The sequence below is a fragment of the Bidens hawaiensis genome, unplaced genomic scaffold (assembly GCF_021521415.1).
Source record: "Bidens hawaiensis isolate Kalapana, Puna unplaced genomic scaffold, B.hawaiensis_p1.1 tig00017033_1, whole genome shotgun sequence".
In the NCBI taxonomy this organism is placed as follows: domain Eukaryota; kingdom Viridiplantae; phylum Streptophyta; class Magnoliopsida; order Asterales; family Asteraceae; genus Bidens; species Bidens hawaiensis.
Window position 1 is genome coordinate 178,773 of NW_027492575.1, and position 5,707 is coordinate 184,479.

Genomic DNA, 5,707 nt, shown 5'->3' on the forward strand with positions numbered 1-5,707 from the left:
AGAATCTTCCTCCTACTCAAGTGAAGGGACTTGAGAAAACCAAGGGTTTTACTTCCAAGTTTTCCTCGTCTTCTTTGCCTCAAGGTGTGGGCAGTCCTCCAGTCCACACAAGGTATGGTGCTGCCACCTCATCTCTGCGCGCGGCGGACAAGGGAAGCGGTGTTGCGCCTGCTGTTTCGTCTTCTCCAACATGTATACTTTGTTTATATTTTGTGGTTTTATGAGCGTGATTCCGATAGAGTTATTAATGAAGCTTTTGTTCACTCAAATGTTTGTAGAGCCGACAACGTTGGTGGCTCAACCTCAGGCGCAGCAAGGTGCCAAGGCTATGCCGAAGGTTGTTTTGAAGTCCTCTGTTTTGCCCTCAAAAAGGGGGAAAATGGACTTCATGGCGATGCTTAATTCGCGGACTGCGGTGCGCCAAGGTATTTATTGCGCTTTGATTGTCTGATTTTTTCCTTTAGTTCAAGTCATGAATCATTTCTCCTTGTTGGTTTTTTTATAGGAATTATAGCTTGCACACAAGCTGCTGGTGGCACTGCTAGCGCTGGCGCCGTTAGTTCTGCTCCTGCTCCAACAAGTATTGAATCTCCCCTCATTGGGATCACTAAGGAGCAGGAGACTATTTTTCGCGATGCTCTAACAGCGTCAAGACCTCCCTCACCTCCTCCTGCGCGCAGCCCTCCTCGTGAGACTATTTTTTATTCTTCCAAGTCGCAGGAGAAGAGACCTGTTATAGAGGATGATGAGGAGGTTAATTTTGAAAATTCTGATGGTGGCCGCGTAAGCCCTATAGCGCCACGAGATTTCGTGACGCAGCCTTTTTCTCATGGGGCAGGCAGGAGCTCATCAGCTGGCGCTAATCTTTCTGCCGGTTCTCCTCAGGTATAAGTTTACTTTGCTCCGCTGTGCAGACTTCCAAATTAGTGTTTAGATAACTAAAACGTTTCTTTGCGTTGCTTTGTGTTTGTAGGGAGCCGATCACATATACCGCCCGAGCTGGAGTATCACTGAAGAAAGCTCATTCCAATCCTTGGGCGTATGTGAAGACTTTTGGGCTCACTCTGTTCCTCCAGCTGAAAGGAGGTTTCAAGAGGACCGCGCTCGCGTGGATTTGCTTAATGACCACCTTTTTGCTGGGTCTGCGTTTTTTGCTGCCTCCCAAGAGCTTCACAATGATTATATAAAGGTACGTGATGCCCTTGCGGAGGCCAAGCAAGAGGCTAAGATTTCTGCTTGGAATCTTTCTGATGCTCGAGAGAAAGCTGAGAAACTCCAAGCAGAACTTAGCGAGAACCGGGCAAGCTCCAACGCTGCTTTTGTGAAGCGCGGGCTTAAGCTGCAAGCTGCGCGGGAGAAACTGCAAGTGGCAGAGGCAGATGCGGCCAAATACGCGCGTCGAGCGCGTGACCTGGAGTTGGCAGTGGAGGCGCGTGACCAAACTATTGCGCAGGTTAATACTGAAAAATCTTTATTGGAGAGTGAGGTTGCGCGCCTGAAGAAAGAGCTCGATGCTGCGCGAGCGGAAAAGAATGAAGCCTTGGCGGCAGCAGCGTCTGACAAAGAAGAGCTAAAACAAGCCAAGGAAACTGTTGAGTTGTTAAACTCTCAAATCCCTGCTCTTGAGACGTCTGTTTCTTCCCTCGCGCAGGACCGTCAATGGCTGATCTCACAGGGTGTGACTCGTTGCGCTTATGCCATGAAATACTCAGACGAGTTTCAGACCCTTATGATGGACTGTAATGCGGCGTCGCGCTTGGTGGGTCGGGCTGAGGGGTTTAAGGATGGTTATGAATATGGCATGCTAAAGAAGAATCCATCCGACTACCCTTATCAGCTCGACGCTGTCTGCGCTGACATGGCTGAGGTGGGGGAGAAGTACTTGAATACTCCAATTCCCATCCTTGAGCAGGTATTTTAACCTTAATGAGTTTACTTGACTTATTTTCATAATCTTTTGTACTTATACTGTTCCTTGTGACTTGCAGATAGTCGCGCTTGCTGACCAGCCCGATCTTGGCGCTTTAAATAAATTACTTGATGAATGTGAAGGGGCTGGTGGCAATGATGATGGCGTAGGCAACGCTACCTCTGCCAGCGGCTCTGGCGTGGCCAAAGGACCTACTCCTGACGCTATCATGACAGAAGACGACTATATTCATGACGAACAGCTTGATTATGGTGAGTTTGGAGATGACGATGAGCGGGCTGCGCCAGATGCTGAGGGAGGAAATAATGATGAGGAAGATGAAGAGGCTGATATTAACATAGAGACTTGAAAAGCCCTTCTTGTTTTTTTTTTGTTTGTAGTTTTTACCTCATCATTTGTAAATTTGTAAACTTCTATGTTTCGGAATGAAATTTTGTTTTTCCCTTATTCGCATCTTGCGCATTCCCAATTCATCTCTTTATATTGCATGCGTGTGCTTGTTGAATATAAGGTATGCTTACACATTGAAACTTGAACAAGGTTGTAAGGAAATTATTTTTACTTAATCCTTAACAGTTGTCATATTTCAAGTTAATTTGCGATATTCTGAATATGCTGACACGTGCCTTGGCATTTCATTATTCCTCTTTTGCGCGACGTTATCGTGCATTTATTATAGGGAATTATGAATGAGTTTTTTAGCCTTTACGTGTCAGTATGTGTTACTCTGCTTATATCCATTATAATCCCATGCGCGGCCCCGACCTGAGACCTTAACAACTATGCTTTGGCATGTGCTTTGCCTTAGTTGTGCTTAGGTATTTTTATGGTCCAGCTGCGCAATACGTAGGATGGATGCTATGAGTAATTTGAGCTAAGGCTCATATTATTGGGCTAAGGCCCTGACGTTTTAGAGTTAAAACTCGTCAACGCGTCTGAGCTTGAAGCTCGCGCATGTATGTTTTACTTCGTTTTATTTTTAGTTTGATGTCAATACAATGTTGTCATATTGCTCAAAATTAATAAAGGAAAGTGTGAAACATGTATGCAAAAGGTAATAGTCCCGCATGCATGGCGGGAGTTGAGCGCGTATGCATGGCGAAGGGTTGCGTGCGCATACATGGCGTTGGAATCTTTCATAGGTGGTGGAATGTTGATCCGCGGCTGCATGCATGCATGGCGGGGTAGTGCATTATCCGCGGCCCGCGCATGCATGATGGCGAAGTCTTCCGCAGGTGGTGGAGTGTTGATCCAAGGTCGCATATGCATGGCGGCAGAAAGTTGAGCGCGCATGCACGGTGACGCGGCGACGATCTGCGGTGGTGCTCATATATTGTATCGGGGTGTTCGACTGTGAGCATGCATGATGGCGCACTGTTGCTTATGGGTGCGGAATGGACGTTACAGTGGTGGTGTTGGAAAGCCAGAGCGCTTATATGGTCCGCAATGACGCGCGGTGTTGATTCACGCCAGGGCTCATGGATGGCCGCGAGGTGCAGATCCGCGGCGGCGCACATGTATGGCGCCTTGATGGCGGAGACAGCCCCGACGGAGCTGAATAGAAGAAGGAGGCGGAGTCTATCTGGCCAGCACTGTTCTGATGAGATTTGTACAAGACATCCCTGGATGACAAGACAATTGAAGCTGGCCAGCACCATCCTTTTTTTTTTTTTGTAAGGTAGCAGATCTAAAAGCTCATTTTTTGCATTATGAACTCGTATGTAAAGATTTCTGCGCCGGATCTTGGCTGTATTGCCGGAAAAAATGCAAATTAAGTAGATCTGGTCGTCACAGTCAGATCTAATTAAAACCGTCACAGATCCGGAGCATTATTGTCCGAATCTGGTAGCTTTTTCTAAAAAATTATCAGATCTGAAAAGGTTTTCAGATTTATTTCACCCTCTCGTTCTTCCAAAAAGCAGATCTAGAACCGAGACGAAAATCGAAGGGTAGCTCGTTTCCGTCCCACGGATGGCGCCAATGAGGAAACGTGAAATGAATCTGACCTGATCCATGACGATGTTCCTCGGTCTTCGAGATGAACGAACCACGACTCGATCTTCTTCTTCGGTTTTCTTGAGATCTGCAATGGCTTTTGGGGGTGTGGAGGTGACTGCTAAGAAATCTCGAGGATCTCTTGTTTACAGACACAAAAATGGTTATGGTGGTGGCTCTTATTGAGAATAACCCCCCTGATAAGGAGGTGGAGACCTCCTTATATAGGGAGCCTCATGGCCACCATCATGGTACCCTAATGGGCCTAGCCCAGTTAGGGTTACCTCCACAAAACCCCCTCAGCCCAATAATATTGTATTAGTCCATATAATAAAATAAGCCAAATGAAGAAGCGTGTATCGACTTACTTGTATACGATCAACGTTCCTCGAATACGAGTGTGCTATATCACACTGAGTGTGCGCGCTATGTGCATATGCGATGTGCACCACGCACAGGTGTTTCGTGCGCTTGCGCATAGGCTTTGGCTTTGTGCGCTTGCGCATAGGCTCCTTATCCGTATTTTATAGGTTGACCCGCCCCGCTCGGTGTTGGGGCGGGTGCATACCCCTTCACCAAACATAATAAATTAAGGTCGTAAGCCGGGTTTAGTACCATACCCCTACAGATATATAAAGGAGTCACAATTACAAATGTATGTTTTAAAGTTTAATTGCTTTTTCTAATTATTATTTTTATGCATGATCATGATACAACTAAACAAAGTACAAATTGCCAGTTCCATATCACACATCTTCAACAAAAGAAAAACAAATAACAATACCAATTAAACATCATGCACACTCATCAAAATCTTGATTTATTTGTACTCTAGATATTAATGCAACCAACCCATAGCCACTGTCACCTTCGTCGTCGTCGTCCTACGACGCCACCACCATCATCTCATTCATTTCCATTCTGAGAAGACATTGCCACAAGCCCCAACTTCTGCAGATTCAACTTCACAACCGTATCAGTAAACATCTTCGTATCCTCAACCGTATTCCCCGCGGGTATATCTACAATGTACGACTCCAACACAACCGTATACACCTTCCCATCTTTCGCAAACTCATTAACCGAAGTAACCGAAAGATAGTTATTCAACCTATGCTCACCACCCACAACTCTAAAGCTCAAAATATGCTTCTCATCATCCAAAAGCTCGAGCCTCTCGGTGCTCGTGGAAGCAGGAAGACCCGAAATAACCGTAACCTCGCGAATGCTGCCCACACCGCCGTCCCCAAACATGTTGCAACTTTTGATAAAATGCTTGTAACGTTGTGGGTTGTCAAAACTGCGTACTAGAGGCCACACTACGTTAGTGGGCGCGTCAATGCGTTGGGTTATTAGGGACGTGCATGTGTTGGGGATCTTGTCGAACATGTGGTAAGCATTGATCAAGAGCTGGAGTTCGGAGTATTCGTCGGCGGTGAGGCCTTGTGGGATGGGATTTCTTTCCATTTTAAGAGGGAATTGAAGATGATGGATTGATTGAAGGGTTACATATCAATAGAAAGTGTGTTAATTAGTTAATTATGAAAGTGAGATGGAGTTGTGTTTGAAAGAAGATCACATGGAAATGGTCGTGTGGGTAGAAAAAAAAGGGTGTTATAATGAAGTTCTTGTGAATAATGAAAAGGACAGTCTTAATTTCTTTAAAAACAAAAATTTATACTTTAATTTGTTTTTGGTTTATTTTATGATTAATGTTTTCTTCCTTTTTACTGAGCTAAGAGTTATTGAAACTAATTTACCATCAAATTGGCAAGATTTAAA

The 5,707-nt window shown here is 45.2% G+C and overlaps 1 pseudogene; it reads right to left on the reverse strand.

The window, feature by feature from the left end:
• Positions 1–4,818: 4,818 nt before the first annotated feature.
• LOC143552755 (abscisic acid receptor PYL2 pseudogene) lies at positions 4,819–5,441 on the reverse strand (annotated as a pseudogene).
• Positions 5,442–5,707: the final 266 nt, after the last annotated feature.